Consider the following 18,259-nt stretch of genomic DNA (forward strand, 5'->3'; position numbering starts at 1 on the left):
ATCAGTTATTTTACTCCCTAAATAGCAAAACTCATTGTTAATTGTAGACGGCACATATTAATTGAGTGGATATTGTGTCCAGTTTCTTTTGAGTTATCATGTAGCCACGTTTTCTTGAGTGATTCTTTCAGCGATTGTTCTAAAGTTCGTTTAGAACTTTAACGAGGCACTTGAACGTTGAGGTTAATGATATATTACATTCGGCTCGTCTGGGTTTGTTTGGGTAGGTGAATGTGTGTGAAAATGGGTGAGAGGTTGCAATTTTACGTGAGTCTGTATTTCATGTAGTTTCTAAGACTATTTCAGTATGGGTGGAAATAATCTCGTTGTTGAGGGGCCCAAATTTTTTGTTTCATTTGTATTCTGTAATGAACGACGTGTTACACAAATAATACCTTAGACACGAACAGTAATAATAATGATGTTACTTCGCCAATGAGAGCAGTAGGAGATTAATTAAAAATGGAAACAGAAGTTGAAAAAGTAGAGTTAGAAAAAGAAACCTAGGTCTTAGAAAATCGATTTTAATATCACCAGTTTCCAAATTCTGCTGACTGTGTAGTCTGGACAGAGTTTCCTAGTATGTGAGTTTAATGTGTTCAAGGCATAAATGGATCAAATATTACATCCGGACTGCTGTGTATATGACACACCATACAGTACGAAATCACTCATTGGTCAGCTTAGAATTGTATGTTGAGATAGATTCTTTGGACTGACTTGAAGAGTACGTTTATTCATCTAAGATAACTGAGTATCTTAGGAAATTGCCATCAAATTACGCGTTTTTTTCTGTAATGTGCAAACTAATAAGTGAAAGAAATATTGAATTGGATAGGTACGCTCAAGAAGCGTTCGTCTTTATGTGGAATTACGAACATAGTGTATTTAGTTATTGATCAGAGAGTTATAACAACGAGTTACAATAGTTTTTTTTTAAATAGAACATTATTTCCGTCTCTTATATACATGATGTATTTGAACCAACTGCGTGCATATCAATTTAAATTAAATTTCTGGCAGTTTAGGCTATGTAGCTGCAAACAATCAAAGTTTTGGAGGTGGGTATAACATGCTGTGCATAAATGGCTGTGTAAAGATGGATGTTGTGGTGGCGGATGTTCATGTAAGTGACGTGATCAAAGGAGTGCCCATTCTCCTGAATGCACAGCTCAGTGCGCCTGCAGTCTAGATATAAAGTTGGTGCCTTCGATGAGCAATAAGCTACCTCTAACGATGTTTGAAGTCTTGTTCGATTTATTTGTAGAACATATCTTTACATTGCAGTAGACAAGGTAGGTAGGATTACACGAACAAACAAAGTCACGGAAATTAACGTGGAATGAAAGGTATACAGATCCAACGAGTACCATGACATGCTGGTGACGATCGACGAAGGCCGACAAGATGCCATTGAAGCAGCCATGGCTTGTACCGTGAGATATGCTGGTGGAAGGGCTCAAGCAGCAATTATGTTCTTACGTGCAGAGCGAAGACTTCAAAAAGCAATAATCTGAGGAGGCGCGTTGATAAACGAGTACCGGCGTGTACAAAGGATTTAATAATGTTTGTTTCAGCTGCGATAAATCATGCTCTCCTTATCAGCTTAAGGGTAATTGCTGCAGTGTCTAGTATAAGTATAATATGTGCGTTGCGCGTTGTACAAGGTCACAAGTTTCACGAATACCACCTGCACCTACACAGTAGCTGCATAGTAACGATTTAAATGGGAGAGTAACTTTCTGAGAAAAGCCTTTGAACAGTTTCTTTCTGAGGTTGTGAGCAAGGTGACATAAACACGATTCTTTAGTTTTCCTCCCAAGAAGGTATCTACTGGTGTTGAATCGGACTATCGTACAGGTCATTCCTGAGGACCAAGGCGTCGTAAATATGTTCCAGGAAACCTGTTGTTGAGTTTGTGTAGAAACATCACACGCAGAATGGATTCAGTGGCCATCATCCTTCGTCCACAGACGACCTTTAATATCTAAAGTGATATTTTTAAGGAAAGCGTCAAAATTTTCGATCTATCGTAGTAACCGAGAAGTAGTGTAGGCTGACTATTTCATGTCCAAGGATGCCACACCTCAAAATATTGTACCACGTCCTTTGACAACCTACATGTCTTACCTACCTACGACTTTCTGTGGCTTGGATATGATTATTAAAATGATACATTACACCGTAATTTGTGAAGGTGGCTTCATAAGAGAATACAAATGTTATTAATTCATTAAAAACAAAGAACCACTTAAAGTACTAAGCGATCATAACAGACAAAATATCAAGTGATAGTATTTCATCAGCAATATCGGAAAGCAGCATTGTAATCCCTGGGGTTAAAAATCGCATTTCAGTGCAAAATAATATATTTGCTGCCTGGCCATGTTCCGCAGTACATTTTATATAAATTATTGTTCTTTTCTTTCGTCTTAAGCTTATGGCAGTGTAAGTGTATTTTGCACCAGACGTGTTTCGCTTATCCTTACGAAGCATCTCCTGTGGTTATTCTACACGTTCAAGTCACATTAATGTGACCACAGCTACAAACGATGTAAATGTTCAATAAACTCCCACAGACAGCAGCTGGCAGCACTATCAATGGACGACACATAAAGCATGTCAGAGAGACGGGGAAAACAGTGCAGACGTTGTCGTAATGTGTAAACAGAGCGACTTATCTGACGTCCAAACGGGCATCATCATTGGCTTTTTGAGCAGAGGTGAAAGCATTTCCGAAACGACTAAGTCAGTAAACTGTTCGTGTGTGACCATGGTTAAAGGGTACTGTGCATGGTAAAATAGCGCTCTTCAAAAGCGGCGCTGAGACAACTAGAATGCACCACTGGCCGTAGGTCACAAGGGCTGCGCCACCTGGTTCATGTACCTATGCTGACCACTGTTCGTCGACGATGAAGACTGGAACTGACACGTCATGGATCAACACAAGTGTGCATCTATTCTTGCGAAGCATGTCCACCCCTACAAGTAGATTTTTTTTCCTTGGCAGGATGGCATCTGCTAGCTGGACGATGTAGAGTGTCACACAGTTCGCAAGGATACATGCGTGGTTCGAAAAGCACCACGCTGAATGTAACGTATTCCCTTGGCCACCAGACTCCGCAGATGAAAAACCCAAACGACTGTGTGCAGGACCACATAGATCAGGCTGTTGGTGCCTCATATCCTCAACCAAGAAACCTAGCGCAGCTGGCCACTGTACTGGAATCAGCAAGGCTCCACTTCCATGTCGATATCATCCAGAACCTTATCGAATTTCCTCCGGCATGTCTCTCAGCGGTTCGCGCTGCAAAAGGTGGTCATTCATGATTGTGATATGTAGTCGCGTTAGTGTGACTGGACAGTGTAGCGACATGGATTCATAATACGACGATGCAATCTTATCTTATTGGACTGAAAGTAGTACATCTTTATAAAATTGCTTTCCAGTTTACTTACGGTTTTTTGCCTCATGTTTACATACCCTGCGAACCACTGGTTATTCTTTTGTTGCTATTAAAGGCTGATCAAAAGAAACTTCTACATTTCTTCTTCGAAATTTTTTGCCTTCTTTGAAACTGCTTTTTTTTTCGACATTGCATTACCGTTATTTGCGCTTCACCTCGCTTTCTAGAACTTCATAAGAAATGGAACCACAGTTAAATGCACTGAGTTAAATTTGTCCTGCGATGAGCACAGTGACTGCTTTTATGCATTATTTTCTGTGAAGGCTGTGAGAATTGTGGGGTGATGTTTACTTTCATAGCCTGTAAATCAGTAAATGATTCTTTTCTGGATTGACTTTGCTTTTATTTGGGAAAAATGACATTTCAATTGCACAGAGAAAGAGGTCTACCCATCAGCTGTTCTTTTTGCACTGTGTTATATTTGCCCTTGTGCCAAGTAGAAGTTTCTATATAATATTTTTGAGCTTTTGTGTTTATCTTACAACAGGAACAACAAGTGGTGACCCAGATGTGATTTAAACACGAAACAAACATGATTAAAAATAAAGAATACAGTTTATATCTCAGATCCCGTTAGTTCTCTCCACACTAACTGTAAATACTCTGATCTATTTAAAATTTCCCGAATTGAGAAAGTCCACCCTTACAGTGGAAGAAATTAAGCATGATGCCAAACAGTAAGTAGCAACCAAGAATGGCCCTCCAGTGTATTTAAAGCCTGCATGTTAGATCCACATAAATGGAAACAGTCTAAACAAGATTTTCAGTTCCCTCTGAATCATAATATTATTTTCCACTCTAAACCACAGTGGGCTAGTCTTGTGCACATGGTAGGAAAGTCAGACGGTCAGTGTCATGTTAATGAAGAATACTGACACCTTAATAACTGGACTCTTCTTGACCACTATGAAATAACCCCACGTAACTGGTGTAAATGCCATCGTTGTGGACAAGAAATTACTCTCTAATGTCAATCCCCTCGAAACATATTACCAAATTCGACTAGCCGAAAATGATAAGGAAAAGTGTTGTGTTAACACCACTTCGACTTTATGAATTAAGTTTCATCCCTTTTAGCTTCACGGATGCACAAAGCACCTTTCACAGATTTATTGATGAAGTTTTACGAGATTTATATATCTGTTTTGTGTACGTACGTGACGTTGTGATGGTTTCTAGCTCTCCAGAACACACTCAAATTAAATTTGGAGGCCATGATATTGCTCCAGAAGGTACTAAACCAGATCCAGAACGAATACAACTGATAATCAATTTCAGATATCAAGGAACTGTTTTACAATTATGTAGTTTGTTTTACAACTGAATTTTAACCGAAGGGATTTGGAATACATCGCAGAACTTCAAGCTACTTGAAATGATTATCTGAAGAACACCAACACAAATGACAAAAGAAACATTCTGTGGATAGAAGATGCAGAAAGGCAGATCGAGAACAAAATCAACCCAGCAAATGTAGACTTCTAATATTCCCCAATGTAAACAATGAACTTGCATTGTTTATAGACACTTCAGATTTTGTACCTGGTGCAGTGCTGCAACAGAGAGATGAAGAAATATGAAACCAGTTGGTTCGTACCCCAGAAAATACTCATCCTCCCTGAAGAATTATTCAACATAGGATAAAGAGCTTCTCACAATGTACGTGGCATTAAGGTATTTTAAATATGTAGTTTAAGGACTTTCATATGCAGTGTATATTGACTTTTATCCTTTGATTCACGGCTTTACATAATGAAATCTTCACCCACACGCTACTGCATCGCCCACAATTCACATCACAATTTACGTCAGATATCACACACATTTCTTGAAAAAAATATTGTGGCTCACACCCTATCCAGGCTGAAAGACGTAGTACCAATTGATCACAAGACGATACCAGACAATCAAGTGAGTGACGAAGAACACGAGAAAAATCAGTCTAGAACTCATTGAAATTTAAAGAGCATGCAACCCCCGCCCCAAGTGGAAGTTTACTATAGTCCGACATAGATTCAAGTAAAATTCGTCTCCATATTCCTCAGCAATTAAGATACTCATTTTTCAGCATTACCACAGTATGACACAACCTGGTATTAAGTATTCTGTGGAATTATTCGGGTGGAGAAGTATTTAGTCAAGCATCAAATAAAACATCCAAAAATAGGTAAAATTATGCATAGTGTGTAAAAAGAACGACGTGACTAGATGTACTAAATCAACTGTTGGATTGTTTCCAAGCGCAGGTGGACTATTTAAGGTGATACACATCGATCTGATGACCCATTGCCACTCTCTCATGGATCTAAGTACTGTTTAACGTGTATCGGTCGGTTCTGTAAGTGGAGCGAAGTCACTCCAATATGTGATGTTGTAGCAAAAGCAGTGGCACGAGCGTCTTATAACTCTTGGATCACTAGATTTGGAGCACCTAACCAAATACTTACTGACCCAGGAGCACAAGTCCAGTCAGAGCCATTCTGTGCATTAACTCAGATTTGTGAGTCTAAATTAACAAAAACTGTGGCATATCATCGACAATTAGTGGTAAAATAGAGACATTCCATCGAACATTGAAGCAGCCATCACAGCACCTGATAATAATAAATGGCGTGATCTCAGTCCTCCTCCTAGGACTGTATTGCTGTGTGGGAAAAGAAAGTAGCTCAACAGACGCTGAAATGCTGTGTAGCACAGCTCTCATATTGCCTGGTATTTTCATTTTAATTTCGGAAAACAAACAAGACGTAGATGTACCAGCATTCATGCCACATCTGCGCCCACATATGGATAAAAATGGTTCAAATGGCTCTGAGCACTATGGGACTCAACTGCTGTGGTTATCAGTCCCCCAGAACTTAGAACTACTTAAACCTAACTAACCTAAGGACATCACACACACCCATGCCCGAGGCAGGATTCTAATCTGCAACCGTATCACATATGGATAAACTACGTTCTTCAGAATGTTTCCAAAACGTAAAAGAAACACCGTTCGTCAGTAGAGATCTGTATAAACGACTCATGGATTCATTAGGAACAACAAAATGAAAGTCGCAAACTAGTAGCTACCTATGAGGGACCCTATGGAGCGCTGGAGCGAATAACCAAATATTTTGCTCTAGAAACTCAGGATGTCAAAGTTAACATCTCACTTGACAGACTGAAACCTGCCTACATCCATACGGATTCAGATACCAGTGGTCTACAGTACTTCACTGGCGAACGAGTTAACCACAGCTGCAATTGCCCCATCGAATAAAATTACCCGATTGGTTTGACTTCCGAATTCCACGAAAATTACAAGCGACTGCCTTATACACTAAGGGAGGTGATGTAGGGTTGTTTTTATGTTCATAACCTACAAACTTATAAATAGTTCTTCTGTGTGTTGACTTTACTTTTTTGGAAACAAATGTCATTTGAATTACGCAGAGTAGGAAGAGGTGTAGGTATTCTGTTCGAGGTGTCAGATATTTGTCTTTTTTTAACAAATGGAAATTTCCGAATAATATATTTGGATTTAAATTACTGTGTTTTAGGTTTAATTGTGCAGTGTATTTAGGGATAATGGAGAGTGTTTGTGTGTGAGACAGGGAGAGAGAGAGAGAGAAAGAGAGAGGGTGGGAGATTAGAATGAGCAGTACAGTAGCGAGAGAAATGTGTACGTGTGTGGCGCATGGAGGGGGTGGGGGGGGGGAGGCGAAGGGAGGCTTGAGCGAAAGCATAATAGTGAAGATTTCTTATATTCTCAGGAGATGTGTGATTGGAGGGGGGTGGGGGAGTGTTGAGTAGTGCGTGGAGTATTAAGTAGAAAAGGTGGGATAGTGATACAGGGAAAACAACTTGGAGGAGATGGTATGGTGAGGGGAACTGATTGGAGGTGGTACTCAATGGGTGACATACGTGGGCGAGTGATAATATGTCATTTGTAATATTATGTAAGTGAGACATTAGTTTACAATTATGTAAGCTGCAGGTGGAGGGAGGGGGAGAGAAATGAAGGAAAAGGGAAGGCTGGTATCAGCTGAATCAGGACTTTACGTGGAATCAGCTGTGCTGAGTGAAAATGTGTTTTGGCAAGGATTTCAATCTGGGATCTCCTGCTTACTATACATTTGCATTAACCAGTGCACCACGCAGACCCAGTGTTAATCGAAAATACGTGGACCACCACGGCACGCTCCTCGGCTGATCCACATTCCCACCTACTGCCACTACTTAGCCACAGTCATTGTCAGTGTGCTCAATGCTTGCTAATTATCGTTACCCGCTGAAATGATCATATAATTGATGTGTCTCGATATGCTATAAATCCACAATCATCAGTGTGGAAGCACATTTATGTTCAACCTCCAGATGGAATTTAAAATTAGGGAGCACAGTGGGTATGGACGGGGACTGTCAGGAGCATGCCGAGGTAGCCTTAACACTGTGTCTGGGTGGCACACTGGTTAATGCAAATGCCTAGCAAGCACGAGATCCCAGGTTTGAGTCCAGATCCAGCACACATTTTCGGTCACGAAGGAAGCAGCTGATATCATCATTTCCTTCCCTTTCCTTTGCTTCCTCCCCACTCCACCTTCAGTTTACATAATATTAAACACAGCTGCAGATTCCAAGTGGTTTCTGTTCTTTCAGACATGTAAGAAAGAACAGACCCCACACATTGATATAATCAGTTTATAATGTGTCTCCTTTGCCATGTTGGTTATGAATAGTTTGTTATCTGTTATGATTTTCTGAATGTTGTAGCTCTCTTATATGGTGAGAATGTCTTTTTGTTTTGTTCATCCTTATGATCCCCTTCTCGTTTTCTCGTGAGGCATGCAGACACAAACTACTGGCAAATATTAATGAATAACATATTACAAGCAGCCTCAGTTAACGGATACACAGAAAACTTAGAAACAAATATTGCGCAATAAAATAAAGAAAAAGAAAAGGAGCAAACAGCCACCTATCACCAACGCAACACACAACCAACAGCACACACAACATGTTAACATTTGTAGATTTCTTAGCACACAGTGTGTAATTGGTTCCTTTTAAGATTCTTGTGCCACACTTCAGTACTCAATTATTACAGTCAATTTTGATCTGCTGATAATATGTGACTAACGCTTGCAAAATGATTGACGCCCTGTCTCATAAACACAATAAATGCGGCACATGCGGACGGCCTAGGTATTGCAGATAAATGAGCGATCCCTGGCTACTAATTTCAATCTTACTCTTAAACGCGTACTAACTCTAGGTCCGAATGGAGTTGGGATTCGTTATCCCTCGAGAAATGGTCTTAATTGCTCTGGGATTTATTTCAGTGGCTGCAAATGAAGAGCAAGGGAGCGGATAAAACAGGCAGAAGTTGGAAATCTGTTCTTCAAGTTATATGGTATAGAGAGAGGAAATGTAAGACATTACCACGTCTTAACATTGAAATCATTAGAGATGGTGTACAATCTAGTTGGGTTAAGCCCATTCAAGTAAATCGGCCATGGATATTTTGATATGAACCATTCTATTGTCTACTGACGTGTCTTACAAAAATTGCGGAACAAGTAAATCGCGATTTCAGGACAATAATCCTGTACCCCAATGTCACTCGAGTGTCATAACAGCAAGATGCATGTGACGCACTAGACATAAAACATCAACATTTTTCCAAATTAAATTATCTTCATATACACAAAAAAAATTGCTCTGAGCACTATGGGACTTAACATCTATGGTCATAAGTCCCCTAGAACTTAGAACTACTTAAACCTAACTAACCTAAGGACATCACACAACACCCAGCCATATACACAGATATGCTGCATTTTTTGCCTTATATTGTTCTAACAGCGAATGCTATAACAAATAATAATGTGACCACCTTCATTAGTAAATAACTATATTAATGCCTGTCTGTTTATCGAACTACAACTATGACTTAGATTCAGTGGGAGCTGACGAGCAGTTGTCGAGTAGTTGCAACATACGCATTCTTACATTCTATTTAAATGAAAAAAGGTGGCATTGTCACCTGGAAATATATTTGAAATGTGTAGAGTGTAAGAGAAGTTTATGGAACATTTTACCTGAATTGTGTTTTCTCACAGGTTCCCTTAGTTAGTGCGAAAGCGTAACAGACATTATCATTCAGTTCTAATGTCAGACACTATAACTGGGAAGTTGGGCTTAACGGTGTGGTATATTTGCTAAAAATCCGAATTCATGCATTCTGTCAGACAGCAGCAAAAGGTTAATAGTCAGTGGTGATTTCAATGTAGATTTCATGAGGGAATCTGGTAAGAAAAATCATTTGTAAACTTTATTTCGATCCTAAAATTTAACCTCAGTAATTAACTTTCTACCATAGGTGGACAAAAAGCAGTAGGACACTAACTGATAATTATCTCTTTGATGAATCTCAGACCAAGAAAATAATTCTATACTTAGTAAAAAATGCTCCCTCTGATCATAATCCACAGTTAGTTAGGATAAATAAGATAACGCCTTACACTACTGACACCCCTCTGTGGAAACCTGTTAGAATAATTAATCACTACAGAAATGTTTTTAAGAATAGGTTACAATAGCTAACTGGGATGAAATTTACAGTGAGCCAAACGCTGATAGGAAGAATAATTTACAGCACGATTAATTCATATCATTAATGGAAAATGGCTTTCGCATCAGCTAATCAGAAACGACGTTAAACAAACCATTTGAAAAACCATGGATCACTAGACGGATTAAATTATCTTGTGAAAGGAGAAGGTATATTTGCCTGTTGGCATAAAGTTGTATAAATCTTGAGTAGTAGCACATTACAAAAACTATTCAAAATTAGTAAGAAAGATTATTAAAAATTAAGAAACATGCACATTATATAATAAATCAGTAATTCAAACAACAGACTTAAGGCTACATAAAATTTACTGAAACAAGGGACTGGACAACCAGCCACATAACGGAATAACATCACTACTGAATTAAACGGAAGGGCTACAAATAATAAGTCAAAGATAGTAAATATTTTTAATACTCATTTCTAAAATACAGTAGAAAGTATAGGGTCAATGAGCTCAAGAGAAAAATGATAGCAGTATGTTCACAAAGGAACTGTCATAAAATTCAATCATTCCCTCCAAAATTGAGAAAATTTAGTATACTCTCAAGAACAAAAGCTCATCTGGATTTTATTGTGTTTCTAACAGAGTACAAAAATTTGTTAGCATATAATAGTCCTGTCTTACGTAAAATACGTAATGTATTACTAACTCAAGGCATTTTTCCAGAGAAACTGAAGTACGCTACTGTTAAACCCCTCTGTAATAAAGGAGGTAGGAGAGATGTTAATAACTATCAACTTGTTTAGTATAGAATCATTTTTCAATGATTTTGGGAAGGTGATGGCTTCAGCACCTGAGCAGTAATAATATCCTCAGTAAAAAACGGTTTGGATTTCAGCCGAATTGTTCTAATGAGGATGCATTTTACATGTTTACTCACTGAATTTTACAAGCATTAAATTACAAAACATCGTCGGTTGGTACTCTCTGCAACCTGTCTAAGTCATTTGAATGAGTTTTTACACATTCTACCCTTGATAAATTGAGGTTTTATAGGGTTGTTTCTGTAGCCAACCAATGAATAATCCCACATCTAACCAAAGGAATGCAGAAGTCTTATTTAGAAACTGAACCACTGTAATCAGGGGAGATTATTGTGAATGCAAAAAAAAAAAAATCACAATACTATTCCCCAAGGCTCAATCTTAGGTCCAGTATTATTCCAGATATACTTATAGCATCTTCTGTCAAATCTGCAACAAGTGGAATTAATTCTTTTCATGGATGGCACTACTATTGCAATCAGTCCAAGCATACATATAGTAATGGAGGCGAAATAGTAAACAGTGTTCTTACATATATCAGTGATGGGCTTCTTGTGAATGGTCTCACTGTCAGTTTTAAAAAGTCAGAATATATTCAGTTCTACACACCCAAAGTTACTACACCCATGATAAGGCGAAAATATAAGAAATAATTTGGAAACTTCTAAATGCTTAGGTATTCATTCTGAACACAATTTAAACTGGGTGAAACAATATTTGGAACTCCTAAAACCAATTAGTCGGCCGCATTTGCACTTAGAATCACTGAAAACTATGGGGAAAGACAAATAACAAAGCTAAAATATTTTGCATGTTTTCGTTCAATAATGTTATGTGGAATAATTTCAGAGGTAATTCATCTTTACGAAGAAAATCATCGTTGTACAAGAAAGCGCTACAACAGTAAAATGTGATACTCATCCACACTCATCATCAAGACATCTGTTAAAGGAGTTAGGCATTCTGATTGCTGTTTCACAGTACATTTAGTTCCTCATTAAATTTGTTGTAAATAATCCATATCATTTCTAAAGCAACAAAGATGTACAGATGGAAATATGACATTCATTGTGACATATTAACGTTATGTTAACACAAAAATGGTGCAAAATAGTGCAACCAAAATTTTTGATCATTTAGTGATAAAGACTGTGATTATAACTAATGTTCCAGTTAGAAAACGCTGTGAAAAAGAACGATTGCTGAGAATGATGTCAAATTTGAACCGAATATTTTCTAAGTATGGAGGAACGTTATGTACACAAAAAATACTACAACTTAAATGGGTTTGGCTATAAATGACAGACGAATCGCAATACGAGAACTGTGGTATGAGTTGCTCATGTAAACAAGCGTACTGTGCAGTGTGTATGATCCTAAAAGTTTGGCAGTCCACAGCTGTGGCACTACTACTTAGGTGAGCCCATCCATTACGACAAGCTCTCACCACATTGGACAGGAAAATCGGTTTTTCATTTTCTCGGGACGAGAAACCAAGCAAAAAGCAACATACATCGGTTTTCAAGGTCCTGAGGCCGAAAAGCCTATAAAAAGCGACAACGTAACCAGCTTTTCATTGTCATCTGGCCAAAAATCGCATAAAAAGCAACAGCAGAATCGATTTTTTAAGTGTCTTGAAACTGGTGCAAGACAATTTCGATAAGCTGTCCACCGTTTTCTGCCACACGTTGGAATCCAGGAAGAGGATGTTCCACGGCAGATCGGAGTGTCTCAGGGGTCACGTTCATAATGCGTAGCGCAGTGCGTGCCTTCATTGAAACTACGTTTGTAATCAGAGTTCTGAAGACAGCATCTTTCAGATAACCCCAGAGCCAGAAGTCACACCGGTTAGGATCAGGTGATTGGGATGGATTGCTGTAGGGAAAGGTACCAAAATTCCTCTGTTACAGACTCTTCACTGGCTGAGCAATGTGCTGAGGAGCCCCATCTAGCACAAAATTGATCGCATGTATGCATCGAGGCAACAGCAGGCGCACGACTCATCTCCTCGAAAAAATATGGCCCTATGATAAACAAGCCCGTCAACCTGCACCATACGGTCAAATCGCAGAACTGAATGGTACGAGTTAATGTTCGAGCGGATTTCCCATTTCTCATATTTTGAAATTCCTCGTATTGACATTTCCTTGGAGATGGAGATGGGAGTCGACTGTCTACGGGATGTTCTCCTATAATGTGAGCAATACATTCCAGAGGAAATATTCGTCTTCCTGGACGGCCAGCCTGAAGCAACTCCTGAACGCGGGCAATTTTGTATGGCAATTTTGTATGTTTCGCAGAATTTTTTGCACCATGCTCACAGGGACTTCCAAAATTCGGGAAATTCCCAGTGTACTACATGTTTGTACATCATCGCTCCACACCTTCTACAAAAATGTGGTAGCATCATTTATCGAAGTGAGACCATTGTTTTCCTCCCTCTGCAACACTGTACTTCAAAGACCTTATAGAGTTTATCGTAATCATTTTCTCCAGACCCGTGACAGACACTGCACCAACGCCTGTTTTCGTACCCTTGATTGTCCGGAACTTCTGCAGAGCTATTGAACACAGCCACCAACCACTCTTGCGAAAGATCTTTACCAGCAATGTGCCATCCTGCACTGAAACAGTCATGCCGAGGATATCAGATGCAAATGGAGGTACGACTGTGTACCCCAAGTCGTTTATTTTGCATTTTCTACCGGTTAGAGGGCCATCCATCTGTAAAATTAGTAAATTTTGTTTTGTTTCCATAACGTACCCCCTTCCCCGATGGAATGGCGTTCAAATTTGAAGTCATTCTGAGAAGTCGTTCCCTTTCTACAACGTTTTGATTTTGGAACTTTCATTATAATCACTCTGGGCAGGAAAAGTGAAATTTGAAAATAAACTGAAAAAGTTTCTCCTTGACAACTCCTATATCGTAAAAAAATTCTGTTATAGTAATGTGTAAAACGTGGTGCGCAGAACTTACTAAATCGCAGTTCAATGATGTTTTTCTTTTTTTTTTTTAAGAAAGTCTGTGAATGATAAGAATGCAGTCACTTTCACAAAACAATTTGTTAAGTGAATATAAAATGAATGCGATATATCGTGCAAATGATCCATGAAACTAACTGAGAGTATAGGAAAAGAGGTAAAAATGGGCACAAGTGTATATGGGCAGCCCTCACGAAGATGGTATGGGAAGAGCGGCAGTTTGGTGACCAGGGCTGAGAACGTTGCTTGTTGTTGATAGACGGTTGCAGTCAACAGATGGACGCATTGTTTCAAGCAGTGCAATTACAGCGTCGGTTATTGTGTGATTTGGTGTTTGATCAGGATTGCAAGGACTGTAAAATTGTTTCCTTTTTATATCCTTCTCATCAGTGGTACCCGGAGTAATGGAAACCCGAGCTACTTTTAGAAACACGTTTCACGTTACACACTCTTTTAGTTTAGACATGATAATGGCCATGTTGCTTAAGGATGGTTGGTGTAAATATGGACCCATTGGGTTGTAGTAAAAACGGACCATATTTAACGAGGGCCCATAGTTACACCACATCTTCTCTTAAACAAAGTAAAATATTTAAATAGTTTTATGGGGATATGGTTAGTCGAATTTTGTTTGAAGTTCATATATACCACTCACAAAGCAACAAACAAATAAACAGAATTTTCAAATTGTGATAATAGATTAAATGAATGTAAGAACCAGAGGCATCAGTGGGATAAATCTCAGATGGTATGTACTACAGCAGCTGTGAACCCAAAGGAGACCTCTGTAAAAGGTGTTGCAAGAACATTCGGAGGGCCTCGCACCACTTTGCCGAGATTTCTTAAACTTACTAAAACCCCTGAGCAAGCAGTTCAAGAGACAAAGCTTGAAAGGAAACCGATTTTAAATGCAGACCTCGAAAAACAGCTAGTTTATTATATCCTTGAGATGGAGCAAAAACTCTTTGGGTGCACTTCGGCGCATCTAAGAAGAATGGCATTTTTACTTGCATAGAGAAATAGTTAGACAACCCCTTTCGAAGAAGGAGAAGCAGGACTGTCTTTGGCTGACATTTTTCTTGAGAGACACAAGGATCAGCCATAAATTCACAAACCTTGTGGAACTTCATATGCCAGAGCCTTAGGCTTTAATAAAGATATTGTGATGGCTTTCTTTGATTTATTGGCAGACGCTCTCTACGAACACTCATATCGAGCAGACCGAGTGTATTACGTGGACGAACAGCCTGTCCATTCTCCAAAGCAAAATTCCAAAAGTGTTAGGGATGAAAGGAAAGAAACAAATTGCAGCTGTAACATCTGCAGGAATAGGGGCTGCAATCACAGATGTCGCATGCATGTGCACTTCGGGACATTATGTCCCGCCAATGATAATTTTCCTTAGGAACAGCATGTCGCAAGCTCTAATGAGAGAATGCTCCCCTGGAGCAACTGGTAGAGCCCATTCTTCACGATGGGTTCAAAACTTTTTCTTCGCCGAATGGTTCGTTCACTTCATTCAGAAAACATGTCCAACTGAGCAAAGGCCTGTTCTCTTCATGTTAGAAGGACATTAAAGCCACATTAGAAATCTTGATATGATTGACTTGGCGAAAGAACACGTGACTATCATCTCACTTCCTACACATTGTACCCAAAAACTGCAGACTCTAGATAAGGCCTCTAAATAAGACCTCTGAAAAACGTACTACAGGTAAGCCAGTTGATGGAGCAATTGAAACACCGGGAAGCTCTCCAGGGACTTCAACAAATGCAGTTTCACCATTCGACATATCTCGTGTCCCCAACATTAGGAAGAAGACCACAACGCGGGGATGAAAAGCAGCAACCGCCTGCCACATCATTAGAGCGCCATACAAAGTTCAGTTGAAAAAGGTCGCTTGACAGAAGTTCTGTCAAGAAAATGTCGTTGAGATTCTCTGGGGTTATAGGCCGCCCTGTGGACAGAGGTGATTTTGCACAGCTTTCAGTAAAAGAAAATTTGTTCCACAAAGCTATTTGATTCATCACCGGACTTTTCATGCTCATTCAGCCCTCACCTCGTGGCCACCGACAGTGACTTTGATATGAACGATGGGTATACACCAGACTCAAGGGATTCAAGTTGCATCTTTTGTGATGAAAAGTTATCTCAAGACAGGAGAGGAGAGGTGTAGATTAAATTTGTTATGTGCCAGATGTGGGCACACTTAGGTTGTGCGGGCGCTGAAGAAGCTACTTAAGTTGGCGACTACTGTAAATAATTCCAGATTTCATGCATAAAAGAACGAAAGTTACTTTATGTATACTAGTCTACCATTTTTAAATGTTTTAACCAATTTCATTGAAATGTCTCAAAAGATGTCTTGCGCCGTGTTCACACACCCTTTTTTCTAAGTTCCATTTTACAAGCTTCTATTACATCTTTGTTTTCGAATATAAATAATACGTATTAATCACTGTTCCACCTCTCATCATTTCTTAAACGTGTTATAGTTGTTAATGGAGGTATAAAATCCAGAATTTTACAAAAGAAAGTACCTTTAAGTCAAAAACAAAAGATGGTGTCCGTATTTATACCCTTTCCTCTAAGCTAATACTTTGCTTCCTCGTATCCACATCTCGTGAAAAGACCGTAAAAGTAAAACTGCAGAGATTATGGTTCCTAAGCAATGTGGTGCTACAGAAGAATGCTGAAGATTAGATCGGTAGATCACGTAACTAGTCAGGAGGTATTGAATAGAATTAGGGAGAAGAGAAATTTGTGGCACACCTTGACTAGAAGAAGGGATCGGTTGGTAGGACATGTTCTGAGGCATCAGGGGATCACCAATTTAGTATTGGAGGGCACCGTGGAGGGTAAAAATCGTAGAGGGAGACCAAGAGATGAATACACTAAGCAGATTCAGAAGGATGTGGGTTGCATTAGGTACTGGGAGATGAAGAAGCTTGCACAGGATAGAGTAGCATCGAGAGCTGCATCAAACCAGTCTCTGGACAGAAGACCACAACAACAAGCAACCTTTCTTCATGATCATCATTTGCTACTGAAATACGAAAGGGGACAAATGACAGTGATACGCAGAATACCCCCTGCTATACGCTGCAAGCCTCCTTGCGAAATTTAGCTGTAGATGTAGATGCTGCTCTCTCTAATAGTGGTATGTAGCAGTTAATTGCTTAGGCTTTTGTTTGGTTTGCCGAAAGAGAATCGGTTGATGTTTATAGTTTCGTGGAGAAACTGTGGCAAAAAAATTTATGTACCACACAAAATTTACTGTTTTTTGGATCATCTAAAGCAAAGGATGTTGTCAAGTTCAGTGTACTCACAGAAACAAATTATCTTTGTCTTTGAAGTGCTTTAGAAACAAATGACACTTATTGGTCTGGGTGCATCTTGCAAAAGTCAAACAGGTGATTATTGTTAAATTTCTCTCTGGTACAAAAAAAAAAAACGTGTTTCCTCTCGCGTTACGCCGACATACTTGGATATTGCATACCCTCGGTCGGTATAAGGAAATTGTGAAAGAAATTGATTTTGTTTTTGAACTTCAGTCACATGCAAAGACTTCATCGGAAAGACAGTTTCAGTGTCACATATTAACGCCAAAATCGAATATACTGAAGTCTTCAATTTGCCTACTGATACCCTCACCTCATGATAAGTCACATATGCCTCAATCATCTGGCTTGCAGCATCGAGGAGTAACGTCCTATTTTAGTCGATCTGCAAGATATTCAGTGATGATAGAAGCACGACCAGGACGAAACTCTGCAAAGCTATTGTAAAGGTTATTAATTTCCAAAAGCTCCGCCGATGGCCTTGCCTCGTTGCATGCACTGGGCCTTATCTAACCAACCATGGTAAATACTGTCGGGAGTAGCCGGTACTTCAATAGGAAACCGCCACACGCTATTGGCAGCTTTCCATTATCTTTACAGCAACGAGGAGGAGAGTGATGGTCTAGAGTTTCTGATCACAAACCTCTCTGCAGTGTCTCATGAAGTGAGGATATGTTACACTGCTGATGATTATCTGTCCGTTGGATGGGGTGTTAAGCTCCGTGGCCGATTTTTTTCCTTTCAGGTGGAGAAATTTATGTGTCGTTACTGAGTTTGTCCCTCTCCCTTGCCTGATCGTCATACAACGCAATCATTACACTACACTACACAAACATCTTTTACATTCAGTTCCACCTCTACCTAGCGAGATGGTGCAGTGGTTAGCACACTGGCGTCGCATTCGGGAAATTCGGTTGTTGAAACCCTTCGTCCGGTCATCCTGATTTAGGTTTCCCGTGATTTTCCTAAATTACTTCATTCAAATACCGCGATGGTTCCTCTGGAAGGACATGGGCGACTTCCTCCCACATGTTTCCCTAATCCGATGGGACAAATGACCTCGCTGTTTAGTCCCCTCCCCTGT

Source organism: Schistocerca nitens, chromosome 4, assembly GCF_023898315.1.
Source record: "Schistocerca nitens isolate TAMUIC-IGC-003100 chromosome 4, iqSchNite1.1, whole genome shotgun sequence".
Classification (NCBI taxonomy): domain Eukaryota; kingdom Metazoa; phylum Arthropoda; class Insecta; order Orthoptera; family Acrididae; genus Schistocerca; species Schistocerca nitens.